This window comes from Cyanistes caeruleus, unplaced genomic scaffold, assembly GCF_971803275.1.
Source record: "Cyanistes caeruleus unplaced genomic scaffold, bCyaCae1.hap1.1 HAP1_SCAFFOLD_124, whole genome shotgun sequence".
Lineage (NCBI taxonomy): Eukaryota > Metazoa > Chordata > Aves > Passeriformes > Paridae > Cyanistes > Cyanistes caeruleus.
Genome location: NW_028255921.1, coordinates 332,027 through 357,600, shown reverse-complemented (window position 1 = coordinate 357,600; position 25,574 = coordinate 332,027). Strand labels below are relative to the sequence as shown.

The window sequence follows — 25,574 nt, the reverse complement described above, 5'->3', positions numbered from 1 at the left end:
CATGCAGTGGTACAGATTGCCCACCCTCCAGGCTGCTGTTTGCTCTGCTGAAAGACTCTTGCAGGACTGTGGCCCCTCTCCATGCAATGGAAATCATTGCCACAGCTCTCAGTTGAGGCACTGGCATTTCCAGAGCCAGATTCAGGCACAATCCTACTGCCTGCTGAGCATCTGGGAAAGCTGCTGATCATCTTCAGGCCTGGAAGCACAAAAGAGCTCAGGCTCTCCCCGAACTGGGTTTTCAGGGCAGCTTTCCATATCTCTGCAAGATTTCTTCATCCCTCAACACGTCTGACTTTATTATGTCCAACGATGCATTTGGGTTTCTTTCGTCCTCTTGTGTGCCCGTGAGTAACCTTCCACGTGGATGAAGGAGATTGTGTACAGGACAATTGATTGCGGCATTGCCATTTGGCTTCACTGTCACTCAGTTGAACACGGTCCTTATCTAAGAAGGACTTCCAAGAAATGGGTAGGAGTTTTGGCTGTGAGAGGAGCAGAAAGCACATTTTCTACAGCAAATTGCTAGCTGATGCACTTTCCTCCCTGCCAAAATAGTGATTGCCATTCATCTTCCTGGGAAGAATGTAAAGACCCATTCAGAGATGCCAGGTTCAGCTGGCCTGTGGCTTTGTGTGCCTCATTTCACATGTCCAATTTCAAGGGCCACTAAAAGAGACTCATGTTTGCCTTGCTACCCACAAGTGCTGTAGGTATTTCCAGGAGAAGAGGGAAAACATCGCTGTCCTGTGGTGTGGTAGAAATGCCACCACAACTGTGATTGTGTGAGCAAAGCCAGCCAGTGCTTTTTGGGGCAGCAGCAGCAGCTGAGAGTGTGGCAGAGCGGTTTTGATACTCTTTTTAGAGTCCTGCAAACATTGTTCCCGAAACAAGCCACAGCTTTGCAAATGTGCCCGAAGAAAATGCAAAGAGAACTGGGGTGTGAAAATCAAAGACTGTTTATCTGTAGAAGAAAAGGAACAAGAATGAACTACACCACATATTTACACTGTAAGAATATTGGTAACAACAACAACAACAACAACAACAACAAACTATAGAACCTATTTACCTGAGAACAGCTCTAACAAAACTCTATGAAACGTATTTACAGACAACTTAAACAAACTCTAAAACCTCTATCCTGAACACAACAACTGTAAAACGTATGTACAGCAGGGTGGCATCTGTGTCTGTGATGTCCCTAAGTCCTGCAAGAAAAACAAGTAGCACGGTCAGTGCAGTCAGGCACGGAAGGGTGTTCCATGTGCTGCCGGGCTGGGACACTGGCCCAGTGGGACTCTGCTGCCAGAAGGGAGCCTGGCTGGGGGCTGTGGCCCAGGCACTGGAACAGGGCTTGTGTGGCCCACAGCAAGCCCAGGCCAGGCCAGGGATGGCCAGCAGAATCCAGTGCATGGGCTAGCGTGTCCCTGAGCAGGGAGTGCCCAGCCCGGCCCCAGGCTGGCAGCAGGGGCCCCACTCTGCCTGTGGGGAGCACCTGCCTGTTCTGCTGCTGGCATCGGTCTTCATCCCAAGACCATGTCTTCCTCCTTGTCTTTTAGATCAATATCCATCTCTTCAATATAATCTTTCGTTTCCACCTCCATCTCTTCCTCTGTCTCGTACATATCCACATCCATCTCTTGCTCTCCAGTATCCTCTCCGTCCACTTCCATGGCTTCTTCTCTATCAGTCTGTGTATCGACGTCCGTCTCCTCCTCTCCGTCTGTGCCAGCCTGCAGAGGTAGCAAAATTTCCCACCCTGTCCCACAGAGCTCCCGCCCAGCCAGGCAGCTGCGGGGTGTCCGCCTCCGTGGAATAATACCATACCTCTTTTGGAACAAATGCAGACATCCTGCAGGGATGGAGAGCAAAATCCAAGCGATGGGGAGCTTTGGGGACTGCTGGGGGAATCAGGGAGCAGGTGGCAACAAGGTGACAGGGGTAGGCTTGGAGCAGGGTGAATGAAGAGCGTGCTGGCACAAGGAGCCAAGGGTTGTGTTGTGGCCGTTGCTGGATGCTGGAAGTTCTAGCTGGAGCGTGCACTGTGACATCACCGCCAGGAGTTCAGGCCCAGGCTGAAGTGGACAACGGAGACCGTAGAATGAATGATGGAATCCCTGGGTGCTTGGGCTTGGAAGGGACCCTAAAGACCATCTTGTTCCAAGCGGAGCGATCTTCGCCCAGAATAGGTTGCTCAGAGCCCCGCTCCCAGCTGGCCTTGGATGTTGCCAAGGATGGAGCATCCCCAGCCTCTGTGCACAGCCTGGGCCAGTGGCCCAGCAGCCGGAGTGGAAAAGAGCAGCTTCATTAGATCCAACTTCAAGCTCACTCCTGCAGTTGAAAGGCTTCTCCTGTCTGTGCCCATCTTTCCTAGAGCTGCAGGGAGGCCTCGCCAGCCCCCTTCTCTTTCCAGGCTGAGCATCCCCAGCCCCACACGGACAGCAGTCCGATGCGTGGCAGTCAAGGCTAAAGGGTAGCAAATGGCTACATCAGGAAGTGAGAGATGGAAGCTTTTGGAGATGGAAGCTTTACCTCTAAATGTAGAAAAGAAAGAGAAGTGGAGGGGGAAATGGTGGGACTCTGGCTCTGTTCTAACTGGCGAAGATTTTCTTTTCTTCTTTTCTGTCGTGCTAACCCAAGTTTTGTTGTTTGAAAGGAGGTTTAGCAAAATATCCATCGTCTTCTCCACTGCTGAAACACTGAACAACACCTGGGCAGGCTGAGGATGCAGAGCAAAACCTGCAAATATCTACTGCTGATCGTGATCCTGGGGAATGCAGCTAAAGCCAGCCAAAAGCAATTTCTGGAAAGTCAAGCCTGCTTTACGTTTTCTGGAGTTTGCTTGTGCCAACTTCACCAGTCATTTCTAAAAAAGGAAAAGAAACTCCAAGCAAAACAGAGAAAAACACAAAGAAACCAACCCAAAGAAACCAATCAAACAAACAGATAAAACACCCCCAATCAAACCAAAGGCAATGAGAAGTTAGGACTAGTTGTAAGGATATCACAGCAGGCGAATGGCTGCTTCCTACTTGGATCACCATCCAAAGCCACCTAGAACAACTTCTCCAAAACATATCCAACAGGACAAATGGAAAAAGTGATCCATGGCAGCTCTGCATTGTGGTGAAGGATGAGCATGCAGTGGTACAGATTGCCCACCCTCCAGGCTGCTGTTTGCTCTGCTGAAAGACTCTTGCAGGACTGTGGCCCCTCTCCATGCAATGGAAATCATTGCCACAGCTCTCAGTTGAGGCACTGGCATTTCCAGAGCCAGATTCAGGCACAATCCTACTGCCTGCTGAGCATCTGGGAAAGCTGCTGATCATCTTCAGGCCTGGAAGCACAAAAGAGCTCAGGCTCTCCCCGAACTGGGTTTTCAGGGCAGCTTTCCATATCTCTGCAAGATTTCTTCATCCCTCAACACGTCTGACTTTATTATGTCCAACGATGCATTTGGGTTTCTTTCGTCCTCTTGTGTGCCCGTGAGTAACCTTCCACGTGGATGAAGGAGATTGTGTACAGGACAATTGATTGCGGCATTGCCATTTGGCTTCACTGTCACTCAGTTGAACACGGTCCTTATCTAAGAAGGACTTCCAAGAAATGGGTAGGAGTTCTGGCTGTGAGAGGAGCAGAAAGCACATTTTCTACAGCAAATTGCTAGCTGATGCACTTTCCTCCCTGCCAAAATAGTGATTGCCATTCATCTTCCTGGGAAGAATGTAAAGACCCATTCAGAGATGCCAGGTTCAGCTGGCCTGTGGCTTTGTGTGCCTCATTTCACATGTCCAATTTCAAGGGCCACTAAAAGAGACTCATGTTTGCCTTGCTACCCACAAGTGCTGTAGGTATTTCCAGGAGAAGAGGGAAAACATCGCTGTCCAGTGGTGTGGTAGAAATGCCACCACAACTGTGATTGTGTGAGCAAAGCCAGCCAGTGCTTTTTGGGGCAGCAGCAGCAGCTGAGAGTGTGGCAGAGCGGTTTTGATACTCTTTTTAGAGTCCTGCAAACATTGTTCCCGAAACAAGCCACAGCTTTGCAAATGTGCCCGAAGAAAATGCAAAGAGAACTGGGGTGTGAAAATCAAAGACTGTTTATCTGTAGAAGAAAAGGAACAAGAATGAACTACACCACATATTTACACTGTAAGAATATTGGTAACAACAACAACAACAACAACAACAACAAACTATAGAACCTATTTACCTGAGAACAGCTCTAACAAAACTCTATGAAACGTATTTACAGACAACTTAAACAAACTCTAAAACCTCTATCCTGAACACAACAACTGTAAAACGTATGTACAGCAGGGTGGCATCTGTGTCTGTGATGTCCCTAAGTCCTGCAAGAAAAACAAGTAGCACGGTCAGTGCAGTCAGGCACGGAAGGGTGTTCCATGTGCTGCCGGGCTGGGACACTGGCCCAGTGGGACTCTGCTGCCAGAAGGGAGCCTGGCTGGGGGCTGTGGCCCAGGCACTGGAACAGGGCTTGTGTGGCCCACAGCAAGCCCAGGCCAGGCCAGGGATGGCCAGCAGAATCCAGTGCATGGGCTAGCGTGTCCCTGAGCAGGGAGTGCCCAGCCCGGCCCCAGGCTGGCAGCAGGGGCCCCACTCTGCCTGTGGGGAGCACCTGCCTCTTCTGCTGCTGGCATCGGTCTTCATCCCAAGACCATGTCTTCCTCCTTGTCTTTTAGATCAATATCCATCTCTTCAATAGAATCTTTCGTTTCCACCTCCATCTCTTCCTCTGTCTCGTACATATCCACATCCATCTCTTCCTCTCCAGTATCCTCTCCGTCCACTTCCATGGCTTCTTCTCTATCAGTCTGTGTATCGACGTCCGTCTCCTCCTCTCCGTCTGTGCCAGCCTGCAGAGGTAGCAAAATTTCCCACCCTGTCCCACAGAGCTCCAGCCCAGCCAGGCAGCTGCGGGGTGTCCGCCTCCGTGGAATAGTCCCATACCTCTTTTGGAACAAATGCAGACATCCTGCAGGGATGGAGAGCAAAATCCAAGCGATGGGGAGCTTTGGGGACTGCTGGGGGAATCAGGGAGCAGGTGGCAACAAGGTGACAGGGGTAGGCTTGGAGCAGGGTGAATGAAGAGCGTGCTGGCACAAGGAGCCAAGGGTTGTGTTGTGGCCGTTGCTGGATGCTGGAAGTTCTAGCTGGAGCGTGCACTGTGACATCACCGCCAGGAGTTCAGGCCCAGGCTGAAGTGGACAACGGAGACCGTAGAATGAATGATGGAATCCCTGGGTGCTTGGGCTTGGAAGGGACCCTAAAGACCATCTTGTTCCAAGCGGAGCGATCTTCGCCCAGAATAGGTTGCTCAGAGCCCCGCTCCCAGCTGGCCTTGGATGTTGCCAAGGATGGAGCATCCCCAGCCTCTGTGCACAGCCTGGGCCAGTGGCCCAGCAGCCGGAGTGGAAAAGAGCAGCTTCATTAGATCCAACTTCAAGCTCACTCCTGCAGTTGAAAGGCTTCTCCTCTCTGTGCCCATCTTTCCTAGAGCTGCAGGGAGGCCTCGCCAGCCCCCTTCTCTTTCCAGGCTGAGCATCCCCAGCCCCACACGGACAGCAGTCCGATGCGTGGCAGTCAAGGCTAAAGGGTAGCAAATGGCTACATCAGGAAGTGAGAGATGGAAGCTTTTGGAGATGGAAGCTTTACCTCTAAATGTAGAAAAGAAAGCAAAGTGGAGGGGGAAATGGTGGGACTCTGGCTCTGTTCTAACTGGCGAAGATTTTCTTTTCTTCTTTTCTGTCGTGCTAACCCAAGTTTTGTTGTTTGAAAGGAGGTTTAGCAAAATATCCATCGTCTTCTCCACTGCTGAAACACTGAACAACACCTGGGCAGGCTGAGGATGCAGAGCAAAACCTGCAAATATCTACTGCTGATCGTGATCCTGGGGAATGCAGCTAAAGCCAGCCAAAAGCAATTTCTGGAAAGTCAAGCCTGCTTTACGTTTTCTGGAGTTTGCTTGTGCCAACTTCACCAGTCATTTCTAAAAAAGGAAAAGAAACTCCAAGCAAAAGAGAGAAAAACACAAAGAAACCAACCCAAAGAAACCAATCAAACAAACAGATAAAACACCCCCAATCAAACCAAAGGCAATGAGAAGTTAGGACTAGTTGTAAGGATATCACAGCAGGCGAATGGCTGCTTCCTACTTGGATCACCATCCAAAGCCACCTAGAACAACTTCTCCAAAACATATCCAACAGGAGAAATGGAAAAAGTGATCCATGGCAGCTCTGCATTGTGGTGAAGGATGAGCATGCAGTGGTCCAGATTGCCCACCCTCCAGGCTGCTGTTTGCTCTGCTGAAAGACTCTTGCAGGACTGTGGCCCCTCTCCATGCAATGGAAATCATTGCCACAGCTCTCAGTTGAGGCACTGGCATTTCCAGAGCCAGATTCAGGCACAATCCTACTGCCTGCTGAGCCTCTGGGAAAGGTGCTGAGCATCTTCAGGCCTGGAAGCACAAAAGAGCTCAGGCTCTCCCCGAACTGGGTTTTCAGGGCAGCTTTCCATATCTCTGCAAGATTTCTTCATCCCTCAACACGTCTGACTTTATTATGTCCAACGATGCATTTGGGTTTCTTTCGTCCTCTTGTGTGCCCGTGAGTAACCTTCCACGTGGATGAAGGAGATTGTGTACAGGACAATTGATTGCGGCATTGCCATTTGGCTTCACTGTCACTCAGTTGAACACGGTCCTTATCTAAGAAGGACTTCCAAGAAATGGGTAGGAGTTTTGGCTGTGAGAGGAGCAGAAAGCACATTTTCTACAGCAAATTGCTAGCTGATGCACTTTCCTCCCTGCCAAAATAGTGATTGCCATTCATCTTCCTGGGAAGAATGTAAAGACCCATTCAGAGATGCCAGGTTCAGCTGGCCTGTGGCTTTGTGTGCCTCATTTCACATGTCCAATTTCAAGGGCCACTAAAAGAGACTCATGTTTGCCTTGCTACCCACAAGTGCTGTAGGTATTTCCAGGAGAAGAGGGAAAACATCGCTGTCCAGTGGTGTGGTAGAAATGCCACCACAACTGTGATTGTGTGAGCAAAGCCAGCCAGTGCTTTTTGGGGCAGCAGCAGCAGCTGAGAGTGTGGCAGAGCGGTTTTGATACTCTTTTTAGAGTCCTGCAAACATTGTTCCCGAAACAAGCCACAGCTTTGCAAATGTGCCCGAAGAAAATGCAAAGAGAACTGGGGTGTGAAAATCAAAGACTGTTTATCTGTAGAAGAAAAGGAACAAGAATGAACTACACCACATATTTACACTGTAAGAATATTGGTAACAACAACAACAACAACAACAACAACAAACTATAGAACCTATTTACCTGAGAACAGCTCTAACAAAACTCTATGAAACGTATTTACAGACAACTTAAACAAACTCTAAAACCTCTATCCTGAACACAACAACTGTAAAACGTATGTACAGCAGGGTGGCATCTGTGTCTGTGATGTCCCTAAGTCCTGCAAGAAAAACAAGTAGCACGGTCAGTGCAGTCAGGCACGGAAGGGTGTTCCATGTGCTGCCGGGCTGGGACACTGGCCCAGTGGGACTCTGCTGCCAGAAGGGAGCCTGGCTGGGGGCTGTGGCCCAGGCACTGGAACAGGGCTTGTGTGGCCCACAGCAAGCCCAGGCCAGGCCAGGGATGGCCAGCAGAATCCAGTGCATGGGCTAGCGTGTCCCTGAGCAGGGTGTGCCCAGCCCGGCCCCAGGCTGGCAGCAGGGGCCCCACTCTGCCTGTGGGGAGCACCTGCCTGTTCTGCTGCTGGCATCGGTCTTCATCCCAAGACCATGTCTTCCTCCTTGTCTTTTAGATCAATATCCATCTCTTCAATAGAATCTTTCGTTTCCACCTCCATCTCTTCCTCTGTCTCGTACATATCCACATCCATCTCTTCCTCTCCAGTATCCTCTCCGTCCACTTCCATGGCTTCTTCTCTATCAGTCTGTGTATCGACGTCCGTCTCCTCCTCTCCGTCTGTGCCAGCCTGCAGAGGTAGCAAAATTTCCCACCCTGTCCCACAGAGCTCCAGCCCAGCCAGGCAGCTGCGGGGTGTCCGCCTCCGTGGAATAGTCCCATACCTCTTTTGGAACAAATGCAGACATCCTGCAGGGATGGAGAGCAAAATCCAAGCGATGGGGAGCTTTGGGGACTGCTGGGGGAATCAGGGAGCAGGTGGCAACAAGGTGACAGGGGTAGGCTTGGAGCAGGGTGAATGAAGAGCGTGCTGGCACAAGGAGCCAAGGGTTGTGTTGTGGCCGTTGCTGGATGCTGGAAGTTCTAGCTGGAGCGTGCACTGTGACATCACCGCCAGGAGTTCAGGCCCAGGCTGAAGTGGACAACGGAGACCGTAGAATGAATGATGGAATCCCTGGGTGCTTGGGCTTGGAAGGGACCCTAAAGACCATCTTGTTCCAAGCGGAGCGATCTTCGCCCAGAATAGGTTGCTCAGAGCCCCGCTCCCAGCTGGCCTTGGATGTTGCCAAGGATGGAGCATCCCCAGCCTCTGTGCACAGCCTGGGCCAGTGGCCCAGCAGCCTGAGTGGAAAAGAGCAGCTTCATTAGATCCAACTTCAAGCTCACTCCTGCAGTTGAAAGGCTTCTCCTCTCTGTGCCCATCTTTCCTAGAGCTGCAGGGAGGCCTCGCCAGCCCCCTTCTCTTTCCAGGCTGAGCATCCCCAGCCCCACACGGACAGCAGTCCGATGCGTGGCAGTCAAGGCTAAAGGGTAGCAAATGGCTACATCAGGAAGTGAGAGATGGAAGCTTTTGGAGATGGAAGCTTTACCTCTAAATGTAGAAAAGAAAGCAAAGTGGAGGGGGAAATGGTGGGACTCTGGATCTGTTCTAACTGGCGAAGATTTTCTTTTCTTCTTTTCTGTCGTGCTAACCCAAGTTTTGTTGTTTGAAAGGAGGTTTAGCAAAATATCCATCGTCTTCTCCATTGCTGAAACACTGAACAACACCTGGGCAGGCTGAGGATGCAGAGCAAAACCTGCAAATATCTACTGCTGATCGTGATCCTGGGGAATGCAGCTAAAGCCAGCCAAAAGCAATTTCTGGAAAGTCAAGCCTGCTTTACGTTTTCTGGAGTTTGCTTGTGCCAACTTCACCAGTCATTTCTAAAAAAGGAAAAGAAACTCCAAGCAAAACAGAGAAAAACACAAAGAAACCAACCCAAAGAAACCAATCAAACAAACAGATAAAACACCCCCAATCAAACCAAAGGCAATGAGAAGTTAGGACTAGTTGTAAGGATATCACAGCAGGCGAATGGCTGCTTCCTACTTGGATCACCATCCAAAGCCACCTAGAACAACTTCTCCAAAACATATCCAACAGGAGAAATGGAAAAAGTGATCCATGGCAGCTCTGCATTGTGGTGAAGGATGAGCATGCAGTGGTCCAGATTGCCCACCCTCCAGGCTGCTGTTTGCTCTGCTGAAAGACTCTTGCAGGACTGTGGCCCCTCTCCATGCAATGGAAATCATTGCCACAGCTCTCAGTTGAGGCACTGGCATTTCCAGAGCCAGATTCAGGCACAATCCTACTGCCTGCTGAGCCTCTGGGAAAGGTGCTGAGCATCTTCAGGCCTGGAAGCACAAAAGAGCTCAGGCTCTCCCCGAACTGGGTTTTCAGGGCAGCTTTCCATATCTCTGCAAGATTTCTTCATCCCTCAACACGTCTGACTTTATTATGTCCAACGATGCATTTGGGTTTCTTTCGTCCTCTTGTGTGCCCGTGAGTAACCTTCCACGTGGATGAAGGAGATTGTGTACAGGACAATTGATTGCGGCATTGCCATTTGGCTTCACTGTCACTCAGTTGAACACGGTCCTTATCTAAGAAGGACTTCCAAGAAATGGGTAGGAGTTTTGGCTGTGAGAGGAGCAGAAAGCACATTTTCTACAGCAAATTGCTAGCTGATGCACTTTCCTCCCTGCCAAAATAGTGATTGCCATTCATCTTCCTGGGAAGAATGTAAAGACCCATTCAGTCTTGCCAGGTTCAGCTGGCCTGTGGCTTTGTGTACCTCATTTCACATGTCCAATTTCAAGGGCCACTAAAAGAGGCTCATGTTTGCCTTGCTACCCACAAGTGCTGTAGGTATTTCCAGGAGAAGAGGGAAAACATCGCTGTCCAGTGGTGTGGTAGAAATGCCACCACAACTGTGATTGTGTGAGCAAAGCCAGCCAGTGCTTTTTGGGGCAGCAGCAGCAGCTGAGAGTGTGGCAGAGCGGTTTTGATACTCTTTTTAGAGTCTTGCAAACGTTGTTCCCGAAACAAGCCACAGCTTTGCAAATGTGCCTGAAGAAAATGCAAAGAGAACTGGGGTGTGAAAATCAAAGACTGTTTATCTGTAGAAGAAAAGGAACAAGAATGAACTACACCACATATTTACACTGTAAGAATATTGGTAACAACAACAACAACAACAACAACAACAAACTATAGAACCTATTTACCTGAGAACAGCTCTAACAAAACTCTATGAAACGTATTTACAGACAACTTAAACAAACTCTAAAACCTCTATCCTGAACACAACAACTGTAAAACGTATGTACAGCAGGGTGGCATCTGTGTCTGTGATGTCCCTAAGTCCTGGAAGAAAAACAAGTAGCACGGTCAGTGCAGTCAGGCACGGAAGGGTGTTCCATGTGCTGCCGGGCTGGGACACTGGCCCAGTGGGACTCTGCTGCCAGAAGGGAGCCTGGCTGGGGGCTGTGGCCCAGGCACTGGAACAGGGCTTGTGTGGCCCACAGCAAGCCCAGGCCAGGCCAGGGATGGCCAGCAGAATCCAGTGCATGGGCTAGCGTGTCCCTGAGCAGGGAGTGCCCAGCCCGGCCCCAGGCTGGCAGCAGGGGCCCCACTCTGCCTGTGGGGAGCACCTGCCTGTTCTGCTGCTGGCATCGGTCTTCATCCCAAGACCATGTCTTCCTCCTTGTCTTTTAGATCAATATCCATCTCTTCAATATAATCTTTCGTTTCCACCTCCATCTCTTCCTCTGTCTCGTACATATCCACATCCATCTCTTCCTCTCCACTATCCTCTCCGTCCACTTCCATGGCTTCTTCTCTATCAGTCTGTGTATCGACGTCCGTCTCCTCCTCTCCGTCTGTGCCAGCCTGCAGAGGTAGCAAAATTTCCCACCCTGTCCCACAGAGCTCCCGCCCAGCCAGGCAGCTGCGGGGTGTCCGCCTCCGTGGAATAGTCCCATACCTCTTTTGGAACAAATGCAGACATCCTGCAGGGATGGAGAGCAAAATCCAAGCGATGGGGAGCTTTGGGGACTGCTGGGGGAATCAGGGAGCAGGTGGCAACAAGGTGACAGGGGTAGGCTTGGAGCAGGGTGAATGAAGAGCGTGCTGGCACAAGGAGCCAAGGGTTGTGTTGTGGCCGTTGCTGGATGCTGGAAGTTCTAGCTGGAGCGTGCACTGTGACATCACCGCCAGGAGTTCAGGCCCAGGCTGAAGTGGACAACGGAGACCGTCGAATGAATGATGGAATCCCTGGGTGCTTGGGCTTGGAAGGGACCCTAAAGACCATCTTGTTCCAAGCGGAGCGATCTTCCCCTAGAATAGGTTGCTCAGAGCCCCGCTCCCAGCTGGCCTTGGATGTTGCCAAGGATGGAGCATCCCCAGCCTCTGTGCACAGCCTGGGCCAGTGGCCCAGCAGCCGGAGTGGAAAAGAGCAGCTTCATTAGATCCAACTTCAAGCTCACTCCTGCAGTTGAAAGGCTTCTCCTCCCTGTGCCCATCTTTCCTAGAGCTGCAGGGAGGCCTCGCCAGCCCCCTTCTCTTTCCAGGCTGAGCATCCCCAGCCCCACACGGACAGCAGTCCGATGCGTGGCAGTCAAGGCTAAAGGGTAGCAAATGGCTACATCAGGAAGTGAGAGATGGAAGCTTTTGGAGATGGAAGCTTTACCTCTAAATGTAGAAAAGAAAGAGAAGTGGAGGGGGAAATGGTGGGACTCTGGCTCTGTTCTAACTGGCGAAGATTTTCTTTTCTTCTTTTCTGTCGTGCTAACCCAAGTTTTGTTGTTTGAAAGGAGGTTTAGCAAAATATCCATCGTCTTCTCCACTGCTGAAACACTGAACAACACCTGGGCAGGCTGAGGATGCAGAGCAAAACCTGCAAATATCTACTGCTGATCGTGATCCTGGGGAATGCAGCTAAAGCCAGCCAAAAGCAATTTCTGGAAAGTCAAGCCTGCTTTACGTTTTCTGGAGTTTGCTTGTGCCAACTTCACCAGTCATTTCTAAAAAAGGAAAAGAAACTCCAAGCAAAAGAGAGAAAAACACAAAGAAACCAACCCAAAGAAACCAATCAAACAAACAGATAAAACACCCCCAATCAAACCAAAGGCAATGAGAAGTTAGGACTAGTTGTAAGGATATCACAGCAGGCGAATGGCTGCTTCCTACTTGGATCACCATCCAAAGCCACCTAGAACAACTTCTCCAAAACATATCCAACAGGACAAATGGAAAAAGTGATCCATGGCAGCTCTGCATTGTGGTGAAGGATGAGCATGCAGTGGTCCAGATTGCCCACCCTCCAGGCTGCTGTTTGCTCTGCTGAAAGACTCTTGCAGGACTGTGGCCCCTCTCCATGCAATGGAAATCATTGCCACAGCTCTCAGTTGAGGCACTGGCATTTCCAGAGCCAGATTCAGGCACAATCCTACTGCCTGCTGAGCCTCTGGGAAAGGTGCTGAGCATCTTCAGGCCTAGAAGCACAAAAGAGCTCAGGCTCTCCCCGAACTGGGTTTTCAGGGCAGCTTTCCATATCTCTGCAAGATTTCTTCATCCCTCAACACGTCTGACTTTATTATGTCCAACGATGCATTTGGGTTTCTTCCGTCCTCTTGTGTGCCCGTGAGTAACCTTCCACGTGGATGAAGGAGATTGTGTACAGGACAATTGATTGCGGCATTGCCATTTGGCTTCACTGTCACTCAGTTGAACACGGTCCTTATCTAAGAAGGACTTCCAAGAAATGGGTAGGAGTTTTGGCTGTGAGAGGAGCAGAAAGCACATTTTCTACAGCAAATTGCTAGCTGATGCACTTTCCTCCCTGCCAAAATAGTGATTGCCATTCATCTTCCTGGGAAGAATGTAAAGACCCATTCAGAGATGCCAGGTTCAGCTGGCCTGTGGCTTTGTGTGCCTCATTTCACATGTCCAATTTCAAGGGCCACTAAAAGAGGCTCATGTTTGCCCTGCTACCCACAAGTGCTGTAGGTATTTCCAGGAGAAGAGGGAAAACATCGCTGTCCTGTGGTGTGGTAGAAATGCCACCACAACTGTGATTGTGTGAGCAAAGCCAGACAGTGCTTTTTGGGGCAGCAGCAGCAGCTGAAAGTGTGGCAGAGCGGTTTTGATACTCTTTTTAGAGTCCTGCAAACATTGTTCCCGAAACAAGCCACAGCTTTGCAAACGTGCCCGAAGAAAATGCAAAGAGAACTGGGGTGTGAAAATCAAAGACTGTTTATCTGTAGAAGAAAAGGAACAAGAATGAACTACACCACATATTTACACTGTAAGAATATTGGTAACAACAACAACAACAAACTATAGAACCTATTTACCTGAGAAGAGATCTAACAAAACTCTATGAAACGTATTTACAGACAACTTAAACAAACTCTAAAACCTCTATCCTGAACACAACAACTGTAAAACGTATGTACAGCAGGGTGGCATCTGTGTCTGTGATGTCCCTAAGTCCTGGAAGAAAAACAAGTAGCACGGTCAGTGCAGTCAGGCACGGAAGGGTGTTCCAAGTGCTGCCGGGCTGGGACACTGGCCCAGTGGGACTCTGCTGCCAGAAGGGAGCCTGGCTGGGGGCTGTGGCCCAGGCACTGGAACAGGGCTTGTGTGGCCCACAGCAAGCCCAGGCCAGGCCAGGGATGGCCAGCAGAATCCAGTGCATGGGCTAGCGTGTCCCTGAGCAGGAAGTGCCCAGCCCGGCCCCAGGCTGGCAGCAGGGGCCCCACTCTGCCTGTGGGGAGCACCTGCCTGTTCTGCTGCTGGCATCGGTCTTCATCCCAAGACCATGTCTTCCTCCTTGTCTTTTAGATCAATATCCATCTCTTCAATATAATCTTTCGTTTCCACCTCCATCTCTTCCTCTGTCTCGTACATATCCACATCCATCTCTTGCTCTCCAGTATCCTCTCCGTCCACTTCCATGGCTTCTTCTCTATCAGTCTGTGTATCGACGTCCGTCTCCTCCTCTCGGTCTGTGCCAGCCTGCAGAGGTAGCAAAATTTCCCACCCTGTCCCACAGAGCTCCAGCCCAGCCAGGCAGCTGCGGGGTGTCCGCCTCCGTGGAATAGTACCATAGCTCTTTTGGAACAAATGCAGACATCCTGCAGGGATGGAGAGCAAAATCCAAGCGATGGGGAGCTTTGGGGACTGCTGGGGGAATCAGGGAGCAGGTGGCAACAAGGTGACAGGGGTAGGCTTGGAGCAGGGTGAATGAAGAGCGTGCTGGCACAAGGAGCCAAGGGTTGTGTTGTGGCCGTTGCTGGATGCTGGAAGTTCTAGCTGGAGCGTGCACTGTGACATCACCGCCAGGAGTTCAGGCCCAGGCTGAAGTGGACAACGGAGACCGTAGAATGAATGATGGAATCCCTGGGTGCTTGGGCTTGGAAGGGACCCTAAAGACCATCTTGTTCCAAGCGGAGCAATCTTCCCCTAGAATAGGTTGCTCAGAGCCCCGCTCCTAGCTGGCCTTGGATGTTGCCAAGGATGGAGCATCCCCAGCCTCTGTGCACAGCCTGGGCCAGTGCCCCAGCAGCCTGAGTGGAAAAGAGCAGCTTCATTAGATCCAACTTCAAGCTCACTCCTGCATTCGAAAAGCTTCTCCTCTCTGTGCCCATCTTTCCTAGAGCTGCAGGGAGGCCTCGCCAGCCCCCTTCTCTTTCCAGGCTGAGCATCCCCAGCCCCACACGGACAGCAGTCCAATGCGTGGCAGTCAAGGCTAAAGGGTAGCAAATGGCTACATCAGGAAGTGAGAGATGGAAGCTTTTGGAGATGGAAGCTTTACCTCTAAATGTAGAAAAGAAAGAAAAGTGGAGGGGGAAATGGTGGGACTCTGGCTCTGTTCTAACTGGCGAAGATTTTCTTTTCTTCTTTTCTGTCGTGCTAACCCAAGTTTTGTTGTTTGAAAGGAGGTTTAGCAAAATATCCATCGTCTTCTCCACTGCTGAAACACTGAACAACACCTGGGCAGGCTGAGGATTCAGAGCAAAACCTGCAAATATCTACTGCTGATCGTGATCCTGGGGAATGCAGCTAAAGCCAGCCAAAAGCAATTTCTGGAAAGTCAAGCCTGCTTTACGTTTTCTGGAGTTTGCTTGTGCCAACTTCACCAGTCATTTCTAAAAAAGGAAAAGAAACTCCAAGCAAAAGAGAGAAAAACACAAAGAAACCAACCCAAAGAAACCAATCAAACAAACAGATAAAACACCCCCAATCAAACCAAAGGCAATGAGAAGTTAGGACTAGTTGTAAGGATATCACAGCAGGCGAATGGCTGCTTCCTACTTGGATCACCATCCAAAGCCACCTAGAACAACTTCTCCAAAACATATCCAACAGGACAAATGGAAAAAGTGATCCATGGCAGCTCTGCATTGTGGTGAAGGATGAGCATGCAGTGGTCCAGATTGCCCACCCTCCAGGCTGCTGTTTGCTCTGCTGAAAGACTCTTGCAGGACTGTGGCCCCTCTCCATGCAATGGAAATCATTGCCACAGCTCTCAGTTGAGGCACTGGCATTTCCAGAGCCAGATTCAGGCACAATCCTACTGCCTGCTGAGCATCTGGGAAAGGTGCTAAGCATCTTCAGGCCTAGAAGCACAAAAGAGCTCAGGCTCTCCCCGAACTGGGTTTTCAGGGCAGCTTTCCATAACTCTGCAAGATTTCTTCATCCCTCAACACGTCTGACTTTATGATGTCCAACGATGCATTTGGGTTTCTTCCGTCCTCTTGTGTGCCCGTGAGTAACCTTCCACGTGGATGAAGGAGATTGTGTACAGGACAATTGATTGCGGCATTGCCATTTGGCTTCACTGTCACTCAGTTGAACACGGTCCTTATCTAAGAAGGACTTCCAAGAAATGGGTAGGAGTTTTGGCTGTGAGAGGAGCAGAAAGCACATTTTCTACAGCAAATTGCTAGCTGATGCACTTTCCTCCCTGCCAAAATAGTGATTGCCATTCATCTTCCTGGGAAGAATGTAAAGACACATTCAGAGATGCCAGGTTCAGCTGGCCTGTGGCTTTGTGTGCCTCATTTCACATGTCCAATTTCAAGGGCCACTAAAAGAGGCTCATGTTTGCCTTGCTACCCACAAGTGCTGTAGGTATTTCCAGGAGAAGAGGGAAAACATCGCTGTCCTGTGGTGTGGTAGAAATGCCACCACAACTGTGATTGTGTGAGCAAAGCCAGCCAGTGCTTTTTGGGGCAGCAGCAGCAGCTGAGAGTGTGGCAGAGCGGTTGTGATACTCTTTTTAGAGTCCTGCAAACATTGTTCCCGAAACAAGCCACAGCTTTGCAAATGTGCCCGAAGAAAATGCAAAGAGAACTGGGGTGTGAAAATCAAAGACTGTTTATCTGTAGAAGAAAAGGAACAAGAATGAACTACACCACATATTTACACTGTAAGAATATTGGTAACAACAACAACAACAACAACAACAACAACAAACTATAGAACCTATTTACCTGAGAACAGCTCTAACAAAACTCTATGAAACGTATTTACAGGCAACTTAAACAAACTCTAAAACCTCTATCCTGAACACAACAACTGTAAAACGTATGTACAGCAGGGTGGCATCTGTGTCTGTGATGTCCCTAAGTCCTTGAAGAAAAACAAGTAGCACGGTCAGTGCAGTCAGGCACGGAAGGGTGTTCCATGTGCTGCCGGGCTGGGACACTGGCCCAGTGGGACTCTGCTGCCAGAAGGGAGCCTGGCTGGGGGCTGTGGCCCAGGCACTGGAACAGGGCTTGTGTGGCCCACAGCAAGCCCAGGCCAGGCCAGGGATGGCCAGCAGAATGCAGTGCATGGGCTAGCGTGTCCCTGAGCAGGAAGTGCCCAGCCCGGCCCCAGGCTGGCAGCAGGGGCCCCACTCTGCCTGTGGGGAGCACCTGCCTGTTCTGCTGCTGGCATCGGTCTTCATCCCAAGACCATGTCTTCCTCCTTGTCTTTTAGATCAATATCCATCTCTTCAACATAATCTTTCGTTTCCACCTCCATCTCTTCCTCTGTCTCGTACATATCCACATCCATCTCTTCCTCTCCACTATCCTCTCCGTCCACTTCCATGGCTTCTTCTCTATCAGTCTGTGTATCGACGTCCGTCTCCTCCTCTCGGTCTGTGTCAGCCTGCAGAGGTAGCAAAATTTCCCAGCCTGTCCCACAGAGCTCCAGCCCAGCCAGGCAGCTGCGGGGTGTCCGCCTCCGTGGAATAGTACCATAGCTCTTTTGGAACAAATGCAGACATCCTGCAGGGATGGAGAGCAAAATCCAAGCGATGGGGAGCTTTGGGGACTGCTGGGGGAATCAGGGAGCAGGTGGCAACAAGGTGACAGGGGTAGGCTTGGAGCAGGGTGAATGAAGAGCGTGCTGGCACAAGGAGCCAAGGGTTGTGTTGTGGCCGTTGCTGGATGCTGGAAGTTCTAGCTGGAGCGTGCACTGTGACATCACCGCCAGGAGTTCAGGCCCAGGCTGAAGTGGACAACGGAGACCGTCGAATGAATGATGGAATCCCTGGGTGCTTGGGCTTGGAAGGGACCCTAAAGACCATCTTGTTCCAAGCGGAGCGATCTTCCCCTAGAATAGGTTGCTCAGAGCCCCGCTCCCAGCTGGCCTTGGATGTTGCCAAGGATGGAGCATTCCCAGCCTCTGTGCACAGCCTGGGCCAGTGGCCCAGCAGCCGGAGTGGAAAAGAGCAGCTTCATTAGATCCAACTTCAAGCTCACTCCTGCAGTTGAAAGGCTTCTCCTCCCTGTGCCCATCTTTCCTAGAGCTGCAGGGAGGCCTCGCCAGCCCCCTTCTCTTTCCAGGCTGAGCATCCCCCGCCCCACACGGACAGCAGTCCGATGCGTGGCAGTCAAGGCTAAAGGGTAGCAAATGGCTACATCAGGAAGTGAGAGATGGAAGCTTTTGGAGATGGAAGCTTTACCTCTAAATGTAGAAAAGAAAGAGAAGTGGAGGGGGAAATGGTGGGACTCTGGCTCTGTTCTAACTGGCGAAGATTTTCTTTTCTTCTTTTCTGTCGTGCTAACCCAAGTTTTGTTGTTTGAAAGGAGGTTTAGCAAAATATCCATCGTCTTCTCCACTGCTGAAACACTGAACAACACCTGGGCAGGCTGAGGATGCAGAGCAAAACCTGCAAATATCTACTGCTGATCGTGATCCTGGGGAATGCAGCTAAAGCCAGCCAAAAGCAATTTCTGGGAAGTCAAGCCTGCTTTACGTTTTCTGGAGTTTGGTTGTGCCAACTTCACCAGTCATTTCTAAAAAAGGAAAAGAAACTCCAAGCAAAAGAGAGAAAAACACAAAGAAACCAACCCAAAGAAACCAATCAAACAAACAGATAAAACACCCCCAATCAAACCAAAGGCAATGAGAAGTTAGGACTAGTTGTAAGGATATCACAGCAGGCGAATGGCTGCTTCCTACTTGGATCACCATCCAAAGCCACCTAGAACAACTTCTCCAAAACATATCCAACAGGACAAATGGAAAAAGTGATCCATGGCAGCTCTGCATTGTGGTGAAGGATGAGCATGCAGTGGTCCAGATGCAGCATTGCCCACCCTCCAGGCTGCTGTTTGCTCTGCTGAAAGACTCTTGCAGGACTCTTGTGGCCCCTCTCCATGCAATGGAAATCCTTGCCACAGCTCTCAGTTGAGGCACTGGCATTTCCAGAGCCAGATTCAGGCACAATCCTACTGCCTGCTGAGCATCTGGGAAAGGTGCTGAGCATCTTCAGGCCTAGAAGCACAAAAGAGCTCAGGCTCTCCCCAAACTGGGTTTTCAGGGCAGCTTTCCATATCTCTGCAAGATTTCTTCATCCCTCAACACGTCTGACTTTATGATGTCCAACGATGCATTTGGGTTTCTTCCGTCCTCTTGTGTGCCCGTGAGTAAGCTTCCACGTGGATGAAGGAGATTGTGTACAGGACAATTGATTGCGGCATTGCCATTTGGCTTCACTGTCACTCAGTTGAACACGGTCCTTATCTAAGAAGGACTTCCAAGAAATGGGTAGGAGTTTTGGCTGTGAGAGGAGCAGAAAGCACATTTTCTACAGCAAATTGCTAGCTGATGCACTTTCCTCCCTGCCAAAATAGTGATTGCCATTCATCTTCCTGGGAAGAATGTAAAGACCCATTCAGAGATGCCAGGTTCAGCTGGCCTGTGGCTTTGTGTGCCTCATTTCACATGTCCAATTTCAAGGGCCACTAAAAGAGGCTCATGTTTGCCTTGCTACCCACAAGTGCTGTAGGTATTTCCAGGAGAAGAGGGAAAACATCGCTGTCCTGTGGTGTGGTAGAAATGCCACCACAACTGTGATTGTGTGAGCAAAGCCAGCCAGTGCTTTTTGGGGCAGCAGCAGCAGCTGAGAGTGTGGCAGAGCGGTTTTGATACTCTTTTTAGAGTCCTGCAAACATTGTTCCCGAAACAAGCCACAGCTTTGCAAATGTGCCCGAAGAAAATGCAAAGAGAACTGGGGTGTGAAAATCAAAGACTGTTTATCTGTAGAAGAAAAGGAACAAGAATGAACTACACCACATATTTACACTGTAAGAATATTGGTAACAACAACAACAACAACCACAACAACAACAACAAACTATAGAACCTATTTACCTGAGAAGAGATCTAACAAAACTCTATGAAACGTATTTACAGACAACTTAAACAAACTCTAAAACCTCTATCCTGAACACAACAACTGTAAAACGTATGTACAGCAGGGTGGCATCTGTGTCTGTGATGTCCCTAAGTCCTGGAAGAAAAACAAGTAGCACGGTCAGTGCAGTCAGGCACGGAAGGGTGTTCCATGTGCTGCCGGGCTGGGACACTGGCCCAGTGGGACTCTGCTGCCAGAAGGGAGCCTGGCTGGGGGCTGTGGCCCAGGCACTGGAACAGGGCTTGTGTGGCCCACAGCAAGCCCTGGCCAGGCCAGGGATGGCCAGCAGAATCCAGTGCATGGCCTAGCGTGTCCCTGAGCAGGAAGTGCCCAGCCCGGCCCCAGGCTGGCAGCAGGGGCCCCACTCTGCCTGTGGGGAGCACCTGCCTGTTCTGCTGCTGGCATCGGTCTTCATCCCAAGACCATGTCTTCCTCCTTGTCTTTTAGATCAATATCCATCTCTTCAACATAATCTTTCGTTTCCACCTCCATCTCTTCCTCTGTCTCGTACATATCCACATCCATCTCTTCCTCTCCAGTATCCTCTCCGTCCACTTCCATGGCTTCTTCTCTATCAGTCTGTGTATCGACGTCCGTCTCCTCCTCTCCGTCTGTGCCAGCCTGCAGAGGTAGCAAAATTTCCCAGCCTGTCCCACAGAGCTCCAGCCCAGCCAGGCAGCTGCGGGGTGTCCGCCTCCGTGGAATAGTACCATACCTCTTTTGGAACAAATGCAGACATCCTGCAGGGATGGAGAGCAAAATCCAAGCGATGGGGAGCTTTGGGGACTGCTGGGGGAATCAGGGAGCAGGTGGCAACAAGGTGACAGGGGTAGGCTTGGAGCAGGGTGAATGAAGAGCGTGCTGGCACAAGGAGCCAAGGGTTGTGTTGTGGCCGTTGCTGGATGCTGGAAGTTCTAGCTGGAGCGTGCACTGTGACATCACCGCCAGGAGTTCAGGCCCAGGCTGAAGTGGACAACGGAGACCGTAGAATGAATGATGGAATCCCTGGGTGCTTGGGCTTGGAAGGGACCCTAAAGACCATCTTGTTCCAAGCGGAGCGATCTTCCCCTAGAATAGGTTGCTCAGAGCCCCGCTCCCAGCTGGCCTTGGATGTTGCCAAGGATGGAGCATCCCCAGCCTCTGTGCACAGCCTGGGCCAGTGCCCCAGCAGCCTGAGTGGAAAAGAGCAGCTTCATTAGATCCAACTTCAAGCTCACTCCTGCAGTTGAAAGGCTTCTCCTCCCTGTGCCCATCTTTCCTAGAGCTGCAGGGAGGCCTCGCCAGCCCCCTTCTCTTTCCAGGCTGAGCATCCCCAGCCCCACACGGACAGCAGTCCGATGCGTGGCAGTCAAGGCTAAAGGGTAGCAAATGGCTACATCAGGAAGTGAGAGATGGAAGCTTTTGGAGATGGAAGCTTTACCTCTAAATGTAGAAAAGAAAGAGAAGTGGAGGGGGAAATGGTGGGACTCTGGCTCTGTTCTAACTGGCGAAGATTTTCTTTTCTTCTTTTCTGTCGTGCTAACCCAAGTTTTGTTGTTTGAAAGGAGGTTTAGCAAAATATCCATCGTCTTCTCCACTGCTGAAACACTGAACAACACCTGGGCAGGCTGAGGATGCAGAGCAAAACCTGCAAATATCTACTGCTGATCGTGATCCTGGGGAATGCAGCTAAAGCCAGCCAAAAGCAATTTCTGGAAAGTCAAGCCTGCTTTACGTTTTCTGGAGTTTGCTTGTGCCAACTTCACCAGTCATTTCTAAAAAAGGAAAAGAAACTCCAAGCAAAAGAGAGAAAAACACAAAGAAACCAACCCAAAGAAACCAATCAAACAAACAGATAAAACACCCCCAATCAAACCAAAGGCAATGAGAAGTTAGGACTAGTTGTAAGGATATCACAGCAGGCGAATGGCTGCTTCCTACTTGGATCACCATCCAAAGCCACCTAGAACAACTTCTCCAAAACATATCCAACAGGACAAATGGAAAAAGTGATCCATGGCAGCTCTGCATTGTGGTGAAGGATGAGCATGCAGTGGTCCAGATGCAGCATTGCCCACCCTCCAGGCTGCTGTTTGCTCTGCTGAAAGACTCTTGCAGGACTCTTGTGGCCCCTCTCCATGCAATGGAAATCCTTGCCACAGCTCTCAGTTGAGGCACTGGCATTTCCAGAGCCAGATTCAGGCACAATCCTACTGCCTGCTGAGCATCTGGGAAAGGTGCTGAGCATCTTCAGGCCTAGAAGCACAAAAGAGCTCAGGCTCTCCCCGAACTGGGTTTTCAGGGCAGCTTTCCATATCTCTGCAAGATTTCTTCATCCTTCAACACGTCTGACTTTATGATGTCCAACGATGCATTTGGGTTTCTTCCGTCCTCTTGTGTGCCCGTGAGTAAGCTTCCACGTGGATGAAGGAGATTGTGTACAGGACAATTGATTGCGGCATTGCCATTTGGCTTCACTGTCACTCAGTTGAACACGGTCCTTATCTAAGAAGGACTTCCAAGAAATGGGTAGGAGTTTTGGCTGTGAGAGGAGCAGAAAGCACATTTTCTACAGCAAATTGCTAGCTGATGCACTTTCCTCCCTGCCAAAATAGTGATTGCCATTCATCTTCCTGGGAAGAATGTAAAGACCCATTCAGAGATGCCAGGTTCAGCTGGCCTGTGGCTTTGTGTGCCTCATTTCACATGTCCAATTTCAAGGGCCACTAAAAGAGGCTCATGTTTGCCTTGCTACCCACAAGTGCTGTAGGTATTTCCAGGAGAAGAGGGAAAACATCGCTGTCCTGTGGTGTGGTAGAAATGCCACCACAACTGTGATTGTGTGAGCAAAGCCAGCCAGTGCTTTTTGGGGCAGCAGCAGCAGCTGAGAGTGTGGCAGAGCGGTTTTGATACTCTTTTTAGAGTCCTGCAAACATTGTTCCCGAAACAACCCACAGCTTTGCAAATGTGCCCGAAGAAAATGCAAAGAGAACTGGGGTGTGAAAATCAAAGACTGTTTATCTGTAGAAGAAAAGGAACAAGAATGAACTACACCACATATTTACACTGTAAGAATATTGGTAACAACAACAACAACAACCACAACAACAACAACAAACTATAGAACCTATTTACCTGAGAAGAGATCTAACAAAACTCTATGAAACGTATTTACAGACAACTTAAACAAACTCTAAAACCTCTATCCTGAACACAACAACTGTAAAACGTATGTACAGCAGGGTGGCATCTGTGTCTGTGATGTCCCTAAGTCCTGGAAGAAAAACAAGTAGCACGGTCAGTGCAGTCAGGCACGGAAGGGTGTTCCATGTGCTGCCGGGCTGGGACACTGGCCCAGTGGGACTCTGCTGCCAGAAGGGAGCCTGGCTGGGGGCTGTGGCCCAGGCACTGGAACAGGGCTTGTGTGGCCCACAGCAAGCCCTGGCCAGGCCAGGGATGGCCAGCAGAATCCAGTGCATGGGCTAGCGTGTCCCTGAGCAGGAAGTGCCCAGCCCGGCCCCAGGCTGGCAGCAGGGGCCCCACTCTGCCTGTGGGGAGCACCTGCCTGTTCTGCTGCTGGCATCGGTCTTCATCCCAAGACCATGTCTTCCTCCTTGTCTTTTAGATCAATATCCATCTCTTCAACATAATCTTTCGTTTCCACCTCCATCTCTTCCTCTGTCTCGTACATATCCACATCCATCTCTTCCTCTCCAGTATCCTCTCCGTCCACTTCCATGGCTTCTTCTCTATCAGTCTGTGTATCGACGTCCGTCTCCTCCTCTCCGTCTGTGCCAGCTTGCAGAGGTAGCAAAATTTCCCAGCCTGTCCCACAGAGCTCCAGCCCAGCCAGGCAGCTGCGGGGTGTCCGCCTCCGTGGAATAGTACCATAGCTCTTTTGGAACAAATGCAGACATCCTGCAGGGATGGAGAGCAAAATCCAAGCGATGGGGAGCTTTGGGGACTGCTGGGGGAATCAGGGAGCAGGTGGCAACAAGGTGACAGGGGTAGGCTTGGAGCAGGGTGAATGAAGAGCGTGCTGGCACAAGGAGCCAAGGGTTGTGTTGTGGCCGTTGCTGGATGCTGGAAGTTCTAGCTGGAGCGTGCACTGTGACATCACCGCCAGGAGTTCAGGCCCAGGCTGAAGTGGACAACGGAGACCGTAGAATGAATGATGGAATCCCTGGGTGCTTGGGCTTGGAAGGGACCCTAAAGACCATCTTGTTCCAAGCGGAGCGATCTTCCCCTAGAATAGGTTGCTCAGAGCCCCGCTCCCAGCTGGCCTTGGATGTTGCCAAGGATGGAGCATCCCCAGCCTCTGTGCACAGCCTGGGCCAGTGCCCCAGCAGCCGGAGTGGAAAAGAGCAGCTTCATTAGATCCAACTTCAAGCTCACTCCTGCAGTTGAAAGGCTTCTCCTCCCTGTGCCCATCTTTCCTAGAGCTGCAGGGAGGCCTCGCCAGCCCCCTTCTCTTTCCAGGCTGAGCATCCCCAGCCCCACACGGACAGCAGTCCGATGCGTGGCAGTCAAGGCTAAAGGGTAGCAAATGGCTACATCAGGAAGTGAGAGATGGAAGCTTTTGGAGATGGAAGCTTTACCTCTAAATGTAGAAAAGAAAGAGAAGTGGAGGGGGAAATGGTGGGACTCTGGCTCTGTTCTAACTGGCGAAGATTTTCTTTTCTTCTTTTCTGTCGTGCTAACCCAAGTTTTGTTGTTTGAAAGGAGGTTTAGCAAAATATCCATCGTCTTCTCCACTGCTGAAACACTGAACAACACCTGGGCAGGCTGAGGATGCAGAGCAAAACCTGCAAATATCTACTGCTGATCGTGATCCTGGGGAATGCAGCTAAAGCCAGCCAAAAGCAATTTCTGGGAAGTCAAGCCTGCTTTACGTTTTCTGGAGTTTGCTTGTGCCAACTTCACCAGTCATTTCTAAAAAAGGAAAAGAAACTCCAAGCAAAAGAGAGAAAAACACAAAGAAACCAACCCAAAGAAACCAATCAAACAAACAGATAAAACACCCCCAATCAAACCAAAGGCAATGAGAAGTTAGGACTAGTTGTAAGGATATCACAGCAGGCGAATGGCTGCTTCCTACTTGGATCACCATCCAAAGCCACCTAGAACAACTTCTCCAAAACATATCCAACAGGACAAATGGAAAAAGTGATCCATGGCAGCTCTGCATTGTGGTGAAGGATGAGCATGCAGTGGTCCAGATGCAGCATTGCCCACCCTCCAGGCTGCTGTTTGCTCTGCTGAAAGACTCTTGCAGGACTCTTGTGGCCCCTCTCCATGCAATGGAAATCCTTGCCACAGCTCTCAGTTGAGGCACTGGCATTTCCAGAGCCAGATTCAGGCACAATCCTACTGCCTGCTGAGCATCTGGGAAAGCTGCTGAGCATCTTCAGGCCTAGAAGCACAAAAGAGCTCAGGCTCTCCCCAAACTGGGTTTTCAGGGCAGCTTTCCATATCTCTGCAAGATTTCTTCATCCCTCAACACGTCTGACTTTATGATGTCCAACGATGCATTTGGGTTTCTTCCGTCCTCTTGTGTGCCCGTGAGTAAGCTTCCACGTGGATGAAGGAGATTGTGTACAGGACAATTGATTGCGGCATTGCCATTT

At 50.3% G+C, this 25,574-nt stretch overlaps 3 long non-coding RNA genes across 4 annotated transcripts; all 3 read right to left on the bottom strand.

Moving 5' to 3' along the window:
- Nucleotides 1-945: 945 nt before the first annotated feature.
- LOC147646104 (uncharacterized) lies at nt 946-23,221 on the bottom strand. Of its 2 annotated transcripts, XR_015281955.1 has the most exons (6): nt 20,684-23,221; nt 20,356-20,589; nt 19,005-20,064; nt 1,831-3,297; nt 1,503-1,736; nt 946-1,211 (listed from the first exon to the last, which is right to left on the bottom strand). It is a non-coding gene; the product is annotated as an uncharacterized LOC147646104 (long non-coding RNA). The 2 variants fall into 2 exon arrangements; XR_015281954.1 differs by lacking the exons at nt 946-1,211; nt 1,503-1,736; nt 1,831-3,297 and having other exon boundaries at nt 18,273-20,064.
- Nucleotides 7,224-13,233, bottom strand: LOC147646106 (uncharacterized). Its single transcript, XR_015281956.1, has 5 exons — nt 11,254-13,233; nt 10,926-11,159; nt 8,113-10,634; nt 7,785-8,018; nt 7,224-7,493 (listed from the first exon to the last, which is right to left on the bottom strand). It is a non-coding gene; the product is annotated as an uncharacterized LOC147646106 (long non-coding RNA).
- On the bottom strand, nt 13,506-15,423 carry LOC147646105 (uncharacterized). The gene is made up of 3 exons (XR_015281958.1): nt 14,378-15,423; nt 14,055-14,288; nt 13,506-13,763 (listed from the first exon to the last, which is right to left on the bottom strand). It is a non-coding gene; the product is annotated as an uncharacterized LOC147646105 (long non-coding RNA).
- Nucleotides 23,222-25,574: the final 2,353 nt, after the last annotated feature.